Source organism: Oncorhynchus clarkii, chromosome 4 (assembly GCF_045791955.1).
Source record: "Oncorhynchus clarkii lewisi isolate Uvic-CL-2024 chromosome 4, UVic_Ocla_1.0, whole genome shotgun sequence".
Classification (NCBI taxonomy): domain Eukaryota; kingdom Metazoa; phylum Chordata; class Actinopteri; order Salmoniformes; family Salmonidae; genus Oncorhynchus; species Oncorhynchus clarkii.
Window position 1 is genome coordinate 90117571 of NC_092150.1, and position 16117 is coordinate 90133687.

At 41.5% G+C, this 16117-nt stretch overlaps 1 protein-coding gene across 1 annotated transcript in view; it reads left to right on the top strand.

Moving 5' to 3' along the window:
* Window positions 1-847: 847 nt before the first annotated feature.
* Window positions 848-16117, top strand: part of LOC139407432 (E3 ubiquitin-protein ligase RNF19A) — a 58194-nt gene continuing 42924 nt past the window's right edge. Inside the window, exon 1 of the mRNA XM_071151217.1 lies at window positions 848-1124. The gene's annotated coding sequence lies outside the window, so the exon portion shown is untranslated. The remainder of the gene's footprint in view (window positions 1125-16117) is intronic.

Below are 16117 nucleotides of genomic sequence, written 5' to 3' on the forward strand. Positions count from 1 at the left end.
GGGCTGGCAAGAGACAAAGTGTTCAGTCCAAGGTCATGCAGCTCATGAGGCTGGATAGAGACAAAGTGTTCAGTCCAAGGTCATGCAGCTCATGAAGTTCTGCCAGGCCAGCTGCCATTGGCCCAACCAACACAAGACGATGCACACCAGCTGAAGAACATTCCGGACCCTGCCTGGAACATTCAGCCAACAAAACATCTATATTGTTGTACTGATGTTGTAGTATAATGTAGAATACCTAGTATACCCACAACTGTAATGTTGATTTGAGTAGCAGCAGAAACCAATAGTGTTGACTTCCAAATTCTGGATTAATTCATTGTGATATTTAAGAAATGTATTCAGAAGTAACTTGCTACCATCTTACTGCTGAAAAAAAAAAAATAAATGATACAGAGAGACCAACCATTGACGTCATGGTTTGAACACACTCAGCACACAAAAAAAAAAAAAAATCCCAAAATACCTCTCATCACTCATAATTATTTAGGGAGACTGGGAAAACACTCCAAATACTGTCTAGCTGTGAAGGTTACCTTTTAAAATGTCTGTGCTGGGAAATGTATCAAGATCACCCATGTTGCACAAGCCTTAAACTTACATAAATATGTAAATAATAATAATAACTTACCTGACTTCCCTAGTTAAACAACATTTAAGCCTATAGCCTGTCAGGTTGATTGCAGAATGTTAGCCTACATTTCTGAAATTGTTGATTATTTCATCTCAAAAATTTTAACCCATTTGAAACTGAATGAATGAGACTGGCGCTGTAATATTTGATGAGGCTGAGATATTTACGAATCGGAGAGGGACTCTTTTCTGCGTTATCCCATTGGTCAATGTCACTGCAGTGTGCCTCCTGCAGGCAGGCGGATCGTTGCACCCCTCCCTCCCCAACACGCCTGCTGCTACTGGAATAACCGGGAAGCGCGCTCTTACAACGGGGATCTCCTCCGCAACGTCATTCGCTAAAACCATTTCTCGAACGGTGGCATCTTGCGACGTATTGTAGCTAAGCTTTGATGGCCAGATATGTTGTAGAACAGTGCGAGGGTTGGTGCTGTTCGAGGGGAGGAGCTAGTTTTTAATTCTGGACTTCAAATACAACATGCCGGAGAGAGGTACAGTGCCGCTATAATCAATATAAATATAATAGTGATGTGCGTAATGTCAATGTCACTCGTTTCGAATCAGAAACCGCTATGATGTAGAACGGGATGAATGTAACGTATTTCTTTGTTTATTATGAATTAGGTGGAATACGTAGTAACCTTGCCACTCCCTGCAGTGATGGTGCGCTGGTCAGACCCCTTATTAATAATGGATAGGCGGTGTGATGATACGGTGTTTATAAAACGAGCCTTTGAATGGTGCAATATTGTAGGCCTATCATTCACGCCTCACAGGGGTTCTAAATAAAGTTCACGTTTCTCCCCCAAAATATGCCAAAAAAACCCAACATAATTGGCATATAATCTGACATTAAATAATATACGATAATTTCTAGGCTACGAATGATTGTAGCCTATCAAAAAATGGACCACGACATTTGATTAGACTGGGAATCAGTGATTAATGTCTGCTTGGAGAAAGGGGAGCCGTGGTTTGCGCGGGGGCATGGGACGTGTGTCGCGGCTCGCAGGCGATCCTGTGGACATGTCATCAAAACCCGCATTGCTGATGTGCACTGTCCCGTGGATGGATAATTATGTGCACTATTTAATAGCTAGGGTGTCATGGTCTGCTCCCCAGGGCAGATGCCTACGTTGTGTTGAAAACTGACCTTCGGGTTAGCCAGTGATTGCATAGCAACAGCTTTCAGTAGCCTACTCGGTTAACAAGTGTCACAACAGTCTTACTTTGTAGCCTACCTACCTGAGCTGTTGCTTGCTCCGGGAGAGCAAACTATTTTATCCATCTATAGTCTATAACTCCCTAACCCTAAGCGTTGAGAATGGCACGAAAAACAGCCTATGCTATTTTACCACCCTCAACAGTTAAAGGGGCAAACATATTTTGACCCAACTCTTCTATCTATCTATCTATCTATCCCTAAAGCTTTGATAAAATAGCAGAGTTGGAATCATTTTAACAACAGGCTATGCCTTAGCCGACCTCAACAGTTTTTGTCGTGCCGTTTAAAAAAAAAAGAGGAGCAAACAGATTCTGGACTGTTGGTCTTGTTACGTAATAACCCATCTGTCATTCTGTCACTTTACTGTAGAGCATCATGGAAGCTAGTGCACAACCGCTATAGGTCTACTATAGCCACATAAAAAAAATGTAAATGGAGATTGGAATGATTCACTCAGTCAGAATAACAATATTGATGATCAAAAATTGATTATAGATATTGATTTAGTTTAATACATGTTCTATTATGTTAATCAGTTAGTGAGTTTGTAATGGCAAACCATGTATGTTTAATATTATCACTGTAGCTCTGTCTGGTTAATAATGTAGATAGACTAACAGTCTACTGTATCATATTTCTGTCTGCACTGTGCCACGTGGTTTTCTTTATTACATAACTGCAGTGTACTGTAAGATCTTCTCTGGGGTGATATCACTGGACACCTTTTCAGCTGGAGGTCAAATGTCACGCTGTAGTATCATCACACGCAGCCACGTTCAAGGTGTGTTAATGTTGGCCTTATAGACAAAACAACCTCCCATGTTATACAGTAGGCATGTATAGAGGCAGGACGTACCTCATTTAAGTGTCATTTGAAATAAAAAATAATGTGAGTTTTAAAAGCATTTTGACAAGAGACACTTAATGGACCTGCCTATGGCTTATAGAGCGACAAGACAGCTAACGACTCATGCTTATTAGAGTCTGCAAATGGCCGGTCCTCAGCAACAGCATTGTTTTTTTAAAATAGCTCATTTCTATTCAACCCGTCGAGGCGACTGGCGTCAGAGTCTGTGTGTGTATTTGTATTTATTATGGAACCCCATTAGCTGCTGCTTCCTGGGGTCCAGCAAAATTAAGGCAGTTTTATACCATTTTAAAAACGTTACAATACATTAACAGATTTTACAACATTACTGTGTGCCCTCAGGCCCCTACTCCAGCACCACCACATATTGACAGTACAACATCTAAGTGTGTGTATAGTGCGTATGTTATCGTGTCTGTGCCTATGTTTGTGTTGCTTCACAGTTCCCGCTGGTACATGTGGTGTAATTTTATCTGTTTTTTTTTTAAACAAATTTGACTGCTTGCATCAGTTACTTGATGTGGAATAGAGTTCCATGTAGTCATGTCTCTATGTAGTACTGTTCACCTCCCATAGTTCTGTTCTGGACTTGGGGACTGTGAAGAGACCTCTGGGGGCATGTCTTGTGGGGTATGCATGGGTGTCTGAGCTGTGCTCCAGTAGTTCAAACAGACAGCTTGGTATTCAACATGTCAATACCTCTCATAAATACAAGTAGTGATGAAGTCAATCTCTCCCACTTTGAGCCAGGAGAGATTGACATGCATATTATTAATATTAGCTCTCTGTGTACATCCAAGAGCCAGCCATGCTGCCCTGTTTTGAGCCAATTGCAATTTTCCTAAAGCCTTTTTTGTGGCACATGACCACACGACTGAACAGTAGTCCAGGTGGGACAAAACTAGGGCCTGTAGAACCTGCCTTGTTGATAGTGTTATGGTAGAGCAGTGCTTTATTATAGACAGACTTCTCCCTTAGATACTTAGATACTGTTGTGTCATATGTATCATATGTTTTGACCAAGACAGTTTACAATCCAGGGTTACTCCAAGCAGTTTAGTCACCTCAACTTGCTCAATTTTAATTTTTTTTATTACAAGATTTGGTTGCGGTTTAGCGTTTAGTGAATGATCTGTCCTAAATACAATGCTTTTAGTTTTAGAAATATTTATGACTAAATTATTCCTTGCCACCCACTCTGAAACTAACTGCAACTCTTTGTTAAGTGTTGCAGTCATTTCAGTAGCTGTAGTAGCTAACATGTATAGAGATGAGTCATCCGCATACATAGACACACTGGTTTTACTCAAAGCCAATGGCATGTCATTAGTAAAGATTTAAAAAGTAATGGGCCTAGACAGCTGCCCTGGGGAATTCCTGATTCTACCTGGATTATGTTTGAGGCTTCCACTAAAGAACACCCTTTGTGTTCTGTTAGACCGGTAACTCTTTATCCACAATATAGCAGGGGGTGTAAAGTAGAGGTCGACCGATTAATCGGCATGGCCAATTTACTTAGGGCTGATTTTCAAGTTTTCCTAACAATCGGTAATCTGCATTTTTGGGCGCCAATTACATTGCACTCCACGAGGAGACTGTGTGGCAGGCTGACCACCTGTTATGCGAGTGCAGCAAGGAACCAAGGTAAGTTGCTAGCTAGCATTAAACTTATCTTATAAAAAACAATCAATCTTAACATAATCACTAGTTAACTACACATGGTTGATGATATTACTAGTTTAACTAGCTTGTCCTACGTTGCAAATAATCAATGCGGTGCCTGTTAATTTATCATCGAATCACAGCCTACTTTGCCAAACGGGTGATGATTTAAAAAGCGCATTCGCGAAGAAAGCACTGTCGTTGCACCAATGTACCTAACCATAAACATCAATGCCTTTCTTAAAATCAATACACAAGTATATTTTTTAAAACCTGCATATTTAGTTAAAAGAAATTCATGTTTGCAGGCAATATTAGCTAAAAAAAAAAATTGTCACTTCTCTTGCGTTCAGTGCAAGCAGAGTCAGTGTATATGCAGCAGTTTGGGCCACCTGGCTCGTTACGAACTGTGTGAAGACCATTTCTTCCTAACAAAAAACGTAATTAATTTGACAGAATTTTACATAATTATGACACAACCTTGAAGGTTGTGCAATGTAACAGCAATATTTAGACTTATTTAGATACGGAACGGTTCCGTATTTCACTGAAAAATAAACAATTTGTTTTTGAAATGATAGTTTCTGTATTCGACCATATTAATGACCTACGGCTCTTATTTTTGCGTGTTTATTATATAGAGCAGTCTGACTGAGCGGTGGTAGGCAGCAGCAGGCTCGTAAGCATTCATTCAAACAGCACTTTCCTGCATTTGCCAGCAGCCCTTTGCAATGCTTGTAGCACAGCGCTGTTTATGACTCCAAGCCAAAAACTCCCGAAATTAGGCTGGCAATACTATAGTGCCTATAAGAACATCCAATAGTCAAATGTATATGAAATACAAATGGTATAGAGAGAAATAGTCCTATAATTCCTATAATAACTACAAGTTCAAACTTCTTAACTGGGAATATTGCAGACTCATGTTAAAAGGAACCACCAGCTTTCATATGTTCTCATGTTCTGAGCAAGGAACTTAAACATTAGCTTTTTTAAATGGCACAGATTGCACTTTTACACTTTGTTTTTGCATTATTTAAACCAAATTGAACATGTTTCATTATTCTTTTGAGGCTAAATTGATTTTATTGATGTATTATATTAAGTTAAAATAAGGGTTCATTCAGTATTGTTGTAATTGTCATTATTACAAATATAATAAATCGGGCCAATTAATCGGTAGCAGCTTTTTTTGGTCCTCCAATAATCGGTATCGGCGTTGAAAAATCATAATCGGTCGACCTCTAGTGTAAAGCCATAACACATACGTTTTGCCAGCAGCAGACTATGATCGATAATGTCAAAAGCCCCATTGAAGTCTTAACAAAACAGCCCCCACCATCTTTTTTTTGTCATCAATTTCTCTCAGCCAATCATCATCATTTGTGTAAGTGCTGTGCTTGTTGAATGTCCTTCCCTATAAGCGTGCTGAAAGTCGGTCAATTTGTTTACTGTAAAATAGTATTGTTCCTGGTCAACCACCATTTTTTCCAAAACTTTACTAAGGGTTGGTAACAGTCTGATTGGTCGGCTATTTGAGCCAGTAAAAAGGGCTTTACTATTCTTAGGTTGAGGAATGACTTTTGCCTTTGCACTTTCTAGTAGGCTTATATTGAAAAATGGCATGTAAGGAGGGGTAATATCGTCCGCTATTATCCTCAGTAAATTTCCATCCAAGTGGTCAGACCCCGGTGGCTTGTCACTGTTGATAGACAACAATTATTTTTTCACCTCTTCCACACTCATTCTACAGAATTCAAAATTACACATCATCAAATAAAATTGTTTTGTTACATGCGCCGAATACAACCTTACCGTGAAATGCTTACTTACAAGCCCTTAACCCACAATGCAGTTCAATAAATAGAGTTGAGAAAATATTTAGTAAATAAACTAAAGTGAAAAAAAATACATTAAAATAAAATCAAAAAGTAACCCAAGAAAATTAACAATAACGAGGCTATATACAGAGTCAATGTGCGGGGGGGGGGTACGGGTTAGTCGAGGTAATTTGTAAAGTGACTATGCATAGATAATAAACAGCGAGTAGCAGCAGTGTAAAACCAATCGGTTGTGCAGCCACACTTATTTGCCATTCCTTTTGCCTCATCCCTCTGAACCATACAATTCTTTAATTCCTCATCAATCTACCGGGATTTAACAGGTTTTTTTTTGTCTTTTTTTCTTAATGAGTTCATGCTTATGATTATTCCAGTTACTAAATTTCATAAATGTGTCAAGTGCAGTGTCTGCTCCTCATTACACACCACAGACCAACACATATTCTTTACATCAACAACATAGGAATCAATACAAAACTTATTGTATGACTTCTTATACATTATATTAGGCCCAATCTTTGGAACTGTGGTTTTTCTAGATATGGCTACTATATTGGGATCACTACATCCAATGGATTTGGATACGGCTTTAAAGCTAATTTCTGCTGCATTAGTAAAGATGTGATCAAAGGGGGTTTAGGGTTAAAGTTAGAATTAGGGTTAAGGTTAGGAGCTAGGGTTCGTTTCAGGGTTAGGAGCTGGGGTTAAGGTTAGGAGATAGGGTTCGTTTCAGGGTTAGGGGTTAGGGTTAGAATTAGGTTTTTGGGTTAAGGTTAGGGGAAAATATGATTTTGAATGGGACTGGGGTTCCCATGTTGTGTTCTGTAATATCCTGCACATTCTTCACTTTTTTGCTGCACCATAATGAGATGATGGTGCAATGGTGATGGATGGCTTTCCACTTCTTCTCATCAGCTCTGCTATCTGTATCCCAAATGGAACCCTATTCCCTACATAGTGCACTACTGCTGTCCCTACATACAGTCTTCAAGAACAAACATCTATCTAGAAGCTAAAAGGGTTCTTCGGCTGTCCCCATAGGGGGTACCCTTTGAAGAACCTTTCCGGTTCCATGTAGAACCGTTTTGGGTTCCTTTCCACATAGGGTTCTACACAGAACTCTAAAAAAATATATATATATATATCTACCTACCTACCTACCTACCTGGTACCGTAAAGGGTTCAACCTGGAAGTGAGTGAGTAGAGGGATTTACTTTAGCAGGGACCATGTCAAAGGTAAAAAAACAAGACTCCTGCCAAAGACCTCACGGATTACGTAATGGAGGCTGGCGGGAATGCTGCTGACTCTCTGGTTTTACTGCCAAGACAAATAGTTCCCTCCAAAATTGTTCCCTATATAGTGCACTACTTTTGACTAGGGCCCTAATGCAGCATAAAGTGAATAGGGAGCCATTTGGGATGCATCCAACCTTTGTTGATCTCTCCATGGGAGTTAAACGCTGCAGAGGGTTCTGGAGGATCTGTTCCTTATTGGCACAGGGGATATCCTCAATATGAATAGAGACTGGCAGTGCCTGGATTTGAGATCAGTTTGTTAAAATTACTGAAATGTTAGTTTTTATTATGGATTTAAATAGTTTAGTCATAGGGTTGGTTGCAACCAACATGGTTTAAATACATATAGGATTAGAATCCAATCTAGGTTTTGTAAATCTAGGTTTATAAATAATCAGAGATGTGTTGCACCACTTCATTTTTTAATCTAGATCAGAAAATCTATGATTAATGGTTTTAAACTATGATTGGTAACACATGAGGTATTTCGTGAGTTGAAATGCAGTAGCTAGCCTACTTGACAAATGAGGCCACAAAGTTGCTTTTCCTAAAATAATAACAATGTAACTCCATGGGTAAAGGTTTCTCATGGGTTGGCTGATTTTGAAATACAATCTGTTATTTACCAGTACTAGACAGAAAACGAAAAAGTTAGCTAACGTTACCTTCTGTAGTTAGCTAGTTAATAAACCAAGCTAGCTAGCATACAATATTATTTACTATTGTGATTACTTAAAGATATTTTGCCATTTATTGTTTTGTCCGCTTAGCCACCCTGATCATGGCACGTCAATGAAGTCCAAATTTCTCCACGAATTAAAAATAAAATAAAAAAATTGTCGGAGCTGATGGAGGAATTTAGTAACGTACTGGAGGACCTAAAAAAGGAATCATAAAAGACATGACTGTCAAAAAGAAGGACGACACCTGTGCCGTTTTCTTGCGATTTTAAAATATAATGGATTGACACGTATTAATGAGAAAAGGGACCCAAATCGGATGAAAGCGTGCTAGGGAGAAAATAAAAAGGCGAAAGCCAAAAAAGATGCGGCAGACGAGAGGCAGGGGATATATCAGACCGGAGCCAGAGGGAGGGGGGGGGGGCCTCCGTTCAAGGGAATTGATCCTATCACCCAGACGATATGCGAGATGATTCCCCAGCAGTTTGCCCCTCTCCATAACCCCTATGATGACGACGGACAATTTGACCCACCAATATTTAGCATAAATAAACTGGAAAATATCAATGTCTATAATGCACGTTAAAACTAACGTTAATGCTATTTCACTACAACGTTACCGTTATCAGGCCCGTTACAGCGTGTTACCGTTGTCAGGCCCGTTACGTGTTACCGTTATCAGGCCCGTTACAGCGTGTTACCGTTATCAGGCCCGTTACAGCGTGTTGCATAACATCATCATTCGTATCAAGGCTTGGCATATCATAAACCCCAATTCAATTGTTGTACAAAATGGGAACGTAAATAGCCTACTAATAATGAGTTAGTTATCATAAAACTCAACAGGTTTCAACCGGTTTCTAATTATTCTCTGAGGAACTCATGTGCGTCTCTCCACAGTAGATAGGCTGCCCATTTTATCAGTTAAACCACCTCAAGTGGCAGTTTAGAATGAATCTCCAATCTATATGTATGTATGTATGTATGTAAGTCAAGTCAAGTCAAATTTTATTTGTCACATACACATGGTTAGCAGATGTTAATGCGAGTGTAGCGAAATGCTTGTGCTTCTAGTTCCGACAATGCAGTAATAACAAGTAATCTAACTAACAATTCCAAAACTACTGTCTTGTACACAGTGTAAGGGGATAAAGAATATGTACATAAGGATATATGAATGAGTGATGGTACAGAGCAGCATAGGCAAGATACAGTAGATGGTATCGAGTACAGTATGTACAAATGAGATGAGTATGTAAACAAAGTGGCATAGTTTAAAGTGGCTAGTGATACATGTATTACATAAGGATACAGTCGATGATATAGAGTACAGTATATACATATGCATATGAGATGAATAATGTAGGGTAAGTAACATTATATAAGGTAGCATTGTTTAAAGTGGCTAGTGATATATTTACATAATTTCCCATCAATTCCCATTATTAAAGTGGCTGGAGTTGAGTCAGTGTCAGTGTGTTGGCAGCAGCCACTCCAGGCGATACCAGGCGGTGATACAGCCCGCCAGGATGCTCTCGATTGTGCATCTGTAGAAGTTTGTGAGTGCTTTTGGTGACAAGCCGAATTTCTTCAGCCTCCCGAGGTTGAAGAGGCGCTGCTGCGCCTTCTTCACGATGCTGTCTGTGTGAGTGGACCAATTCAGTTTGTCTGTGATGTGTATGCCGAGGAACTTAAAACTTGCTACCCTCTCCACTACTGTTCCATCGATGTGGATAGGGGGGTGTTCCCTCTGCTGTTTCCTGAAGTCCACAATCATCTCCTTAGTTTTGTTGACGTTGAGTGTGAGGTTATTTTCCTGACACCACACTCCGAGGGCCCTCACCTCCTCCCTGTAGGCCGTCTCGTCATTGTTGGTAATCAAGCCTACCACTGTTGTGTCGTCCGCAAACTTGATGATTGAGTTGGAGGCGTGCGTGGCCACGCAGTCGTGGGTGAACAGGGAGTACAGGAGAGGGCTCAGAACGCACCCTTGTGGGGCCCCAGTGTTGAGGATCAGCGGGGAGGAGATGTTGTTGCCTACCCTCACCACCTGGGGGCGGCCCGTCAGGAAGTCCAGTACCCAGTTGCACAGGGCGGGGTCGAGACCCAGGGTCTCGAGCTTGATGACGAGCTTGGAGGGTACTATGGTGTTGAATGCCGAGCTGTAGTCGATGAACAGCATTCTCACATAGGTATTCCTCTTGTCCAGATGGGTTAGGGCAGTGTGCAGTGTGGTTGAGATTGCATCGTCTGTGGACCTATTTGGGCGGTAAGCAAATTGGAGTGGGTCTAGGGTGTCAGGTAGGGTGGAGGTGATATGGTCCTTGACTAGTCTCTCAAAGCACTTCATGATGACGGATGTGAGTGCTACGGGGCGGTAGTCGTTTAGCTCAGTTACCTTAGCTTTCTTGGGAACAGGAATGTATGTATGTATGTATGTATGTATGTATGTATTTATGTATGTATGTATGTATAAAGCCCCATATACTACCCACCATTGCGACCTTTACGCTCTTGTTAGTTGGCCCTCGCTTCATCCTCGTCGCCAAACCCACTGGCTACAGGTTATCTACAAGTCTCTGCTAGGTAAAGCCCCACCTTATCTCAGCTCACTGGTCTCCATAGCAGCACCCACTCGTAGCACGCGTTCCAGCAGGTATGTCTCACTGGTCACCCCCAAAGCCAATTCCTCCTTTGGTCGTCTTTCCTTTCAGTTCTCTGCTGCCCATGACTGGAACGAATTGCAAAAATCTCTGAAGCTGGAGACTCACATCTCCCTCACTAGCTTTAAGCACCAGCTGTCAGAGCAGTTTACAGATCACTGCACCTGTACTTAGCCTATCTGTAAACTGCCCATCTACCTACCTACCTCATCCCCATACTGGTATTTATTTATTTATTTTGCTCCTTTGCACCCCAGTATCTCTACCTGCACATTCATCTTCTGCCGATCTACCATTTTAATGAGAATGACTACAAAATACAAAAAGAACAAGAGAATCAAAATGAAAACCGAAACAGTCCCGAATGGTCCAAACACTGAAACGGAAAAATAATCACCCACGAAACACAGGTGGGAAAAGGCTGCCTAAGTATGATTCTCAATCAGAGACGACTAACGACACCTGCCTCTGATTGAGAACCATACTAGGCCGAAACACAAAAAAACACAACATAGAAAAAAGAACATAGACAAACCCACCCCAACTCACGTCCTGATCAACCTAAAACAAAGACATAACAAAAGAACTAAGGTCAGAACGTGACACTTACCAAGAAGACAGTGAATGTTCCTGAGTTACAGTTTTAACTGAAATAATCTTGAAAATATATGGCAAGACTTGAAAATGGCTATCTAGCAATGATCGACAACCAACTTGACAGAGCTTGAAGAATTTTGAAAAGAATAGTGTGCAAATATTGTACAATCCAGGTGTGTAAAGCTCAGAGACTTACCCAGAAAGACTCACGGCTGTAATCACTCTTAGAGACTTACCCAGAAAGACTCACAGCTGTAATCACTCTTAGAGACTTACCCAGAAAGACTCACGGCTGTAATCGCTCTTAGAGACTTACCCAGAAAGACTCCCGGCTGTAATCGCTCTTAGAGACTTACCCAGAAAGACTCACAGCTGTAATCACTCTTAGAGACTTACCCAGAAAGACTCACGGCTCTTAGAGACTTACCCAGAAAGACTCACAGCTCTTAGAGACTTACCCATAAACCTCACAGCTCTTAGAGACTTACCCAGAAAGACTCACAGCTCTTAGAGACTTACCCATAAAGACTCACAGCTCTTAGAGACTTACCCAGAAAGACTCACGGCTCTTAGAGACTTACCCAGAAAGACTCACGGCTGTAATCACTCTTAGAGACTTACCCAGAAAGACTCACAGCTCTTAGAGACTTACCCATAAAGACTCACAGCTCTTAGAGACTTACCCATAAAGACTCACAGCTCTTAGAGACTTACCCAGAAAGACTCACGGCTCTTAGAGACTTACCCAGAAAGACTCACGGCTGTAATCACTCTTAGAGACTTACCCATAAAGACTCACAGCTCTTAGAGACTTACCCAGAAAGACTCACAGCTCTTAGAGACTTACCCAGAAAGACTCACAGCTCTTAGAGACTTACCCAGAAAGACTCACAGCTCTTAGAGACTTACCCAGAAAGACTCACGGCTGTAATCACTCTTAGAGACTTACCCAGAAAGACTCACGGCTGTAATCGCTCTTAGAGACTTACCCAGAAAGACTCACGGCTGTAATCACTCTTAGAGACTTACCCAGAAAGACTCACAGCTCTTAGAGACTTACCCAGAAAGACTCACAGCTCTTAGAGACTTACCCAGAAAGACTCACAGCTCTTAGAGATTTACCCAGAAAGACTCACAGCTCTTAGAGACTTACCCAGAAAGACTCACGGCTCTTAGAGACTTACCCAGAAAGACTCCCGGCTGTAATCGCTGCCAAAGGTGATTCTAACATGTATTGACTCAGGAGTGTGAATACTTATGTAAATTAGATTTCTGTATTGCATTTTCAATACATTTGCTAAAATTTCAAAAAACATGTTTTCACTTTGTCGTTATGGGGTATTGTGTGTAGATGGGTGAGAGGGGGGGGGGGGGGGGGGATCAATTGAATCCATTTTGAATTCAGGCTGTAACACAACAAAATGTGGAGTAAGTCAAGGGGTATGAATAGTTTCTGAAGGCCCTGTAATAGACAGCATTCACAATGGCCTTTTATCAACGGGAGGTCAATAGTAAGATGACTGACAATACAGTGTTTCCCCTACCTAGCATTACGTAGGCGTGGCCCTTCATCCCGGCTCTGTTATGCCCCTAGCTATACTAAAAAAAGATTTTCCGGGAATTCAATTTCAATTTTGTTTTCCTCAGGACATTATGACCCTCGAAAACAACACAATATTTTCTCTTAACAGAGAAAAGTGCTTCACATTTATCTACCGTAATAAATAAATAATAATACTGTAAATTCTACGGTAATTACACAGAAATAACCCAACAATAACTTCTTTGTTTCTTTTTGGGGATTTATTAACTCCGTTGTAATTTATCAGTAAGTAACCCAGCAGAATATTTGGGTCAGTATGTTCAGCATTTTGTCCAACCTTCATCTGAGACAACAGGACCAACCATATAAATCATGTTGGCTCCTGTGTGTGTGTGTGTGTGTGTGTGTGTGTGTGTGTGTGTTTTGTGTGTGGTATCCTATTAGGTTAGTCTGTACTGTTGCTCTGTTTGTTCAGGTCAAACAGACTTATTGAATAACTTTTCAAGACAGATTATTTTACCCATGATTCCCTGTAATCCTGTGAGGTGTTTTATGAAAGATAAACACTTTATGTAAGTAATGGTTCAAAACAAACTGCTGTATTTCCTGGAAATAAAAAGAGGAAATAAAACCTCAAGATGGAACGGGATCTTCTGTATTAACATGAGGTCAAATGTTTAAGGCGATACTCTGTGTTCTAATTTGTCCCGTGATTGGACAGTATACTTCCTCCCTCTTCTCAGAAAACAGAGGAGCCATTAGGGTGTAAACTGAAGATGTGTGTTTTCCCTTCTCTCGCTCGCCCTCTCTCTATCCTCTCTCTCTCTCTCTCTACCCCCCCCCCCCCTCTCTTTCTCCACCCCCCCCTCCTCTCTACTGTTTCTCCCTGGAGCCTGGACTCACGCTCTGCTTCCTCCACTCCCTCATCCCTCCCTCCATCCCATTTAAAGGTGTGGAAAATATACCGGACCGTCAAACGTAGACCCCCGGATGTTAGCAGACAAACAACATCTTCCCAACCAAAAGCTTTCCGCCATTTTGAGAGAGAGACACAGACAGACAGACAGACAGACTGAGACAGACAGACAGATGTTTTGATGGGTGGATGATCTGATTGGAGATAACAGTGCCCTAACGATGCACTGAGGGTTTGCGGACAGACACGCAGACAGACACGCAGACAGACACGCAGACAGACACGCAGACAGACAGACAGACAGACAGACAGACATGTTTTGATGGGTGGATGATCTGATTGGAGATAACAGTGCCCTAACGATGCACTGAGGGTTTGCGGACAGACACGCAGGCTGACAGACAGACAGACAGACAGATGTTTTGATGGGTGGATGATCTGATTGGAGATAACAGTGCCCTAACGATGCACTGAGGGTTTGCGGACAGACACGCAGGCAGACAGACAGACAGATGTTTTGATGGGTGGATGATCTGATTGGAGATAACAGTGCCCTAACGATGCACTGAGGGTTTGCGGACAGACACGCAGGCAGACAGACAGACACGCAGGCAGACAGACAGACACGCAGGCAGACAGACAGACACGCAGGCAGACAGACAGACAGACAGACAGATGTTTTGATGGGTGGATGATCTGATTGGAGATAACAGTGCCCTAACGATGCACTGAGGGTTTGCGGACAGACACGCAGGCTGCATCCCAAATATCACCCTATTCCCTATGGACCCTGCACTATGTAGAGAACAGGGTGCTGTTTGGGATGCTGGAAGACATTCAGGGATGGGCAGATCAGATGGCTAAGGGAAGGCTACCAGTAAGTGGAGTGAAACAACAGGTTTATGGATCACGTGACATTGACAATTTGATTTCATGTTGAAAATATCAAAACAGAAGTGTAAACAAATCTAGGAAAATGTGTTTTCTCTGAAGCCATTGCGTACCTGTGACTAGCCGGAGTTACTAACCCCCAGGTAGGCTACTTTTTTTAATTTAAATCCTAATGAATTGGAAAAACAATTTGTTTGTGTACATTTTCTAATATTGTGTTGTTGAGCCAAAGCAGTGACTCTTCCAGTAAGGAGATGATAGGCCCAGAAATGTGACCATGTGGTGAGAGAGTAAAGCCCAAAATCAAACAGTGTTGTTTTTTAAACACGTCTATACTCTGGAATTAGAATGCATGGCAGTGAATGAGAAAAACCAGTCCCCATGAACGCCTTCATGCGCTTCAAATTAGAAAGAAAGTATATTTTTCTCTTGCGTTTACGCGACGCAATGTTGGTAAAGTGAGTGGATAATTTGCCAGAAAATAGACTGTTTGTTCATTGTTAGGTCTGGTATTGTGACACGAAGAGTTAAAGTGTCTATTTAGTGTTGATACATTTTAGCTACCAGTGCCAATAATAACATAAACTCACCCCATTCCATACAAACCTCTGTCATAATGCTACCAGGATACAAACTCCCCAATCGCAGACCTCTGTCATAATGCTACCAGGATATACACTCTCCAATCAGACCTCTATCCTGGTAGCATTATGACAGAGGTCTGTGATTGTGGAGTTTTATATCCTGGTAGCATTATGGCAGAGGTCTGTGATTGGGGAGTTCATATCCTGGTAGCATTATGACAGAGGTCTGTGATTGGGGGAGTTTATATCCTGGTAGAATTATGACAGAGGTCTGTGATTGGGGAGTTTATCTCCTGGTAGCATTATGACAGAGGTCTGTGATTGGGGAGTTTATCTCCTGGTAGCATTATGACAGAGGTCTGTGATTGGGGAGTTTATCTCCTGGTAGCATTATGACAGAGGTCTGTGATTGGGGGAGTTTATCTCCTGGTAGCATTATGACAGAGGTCTGTGCTTGGGGAGTTTATCTCCTGGTAGCATTATGATAGAGGTCTGTGATTGGGGAGTTTAAATCATTCTGATTGGCTGGGCCTGGCTCCCAGTGGGTGGACCTGGCTTCCAAGTGGGTGGGCCTATGCCCTCCCATTCCCACCCATGACTGCGCCCCTGCCCAGTCATGTGAAATCCATAGATTTCTTTCAATTGACTGATTTCCTTATATGAACTGTAACTCAGTAAAATCATTGAAATTGTTGCATGTTGCGTTTTATATTTTTG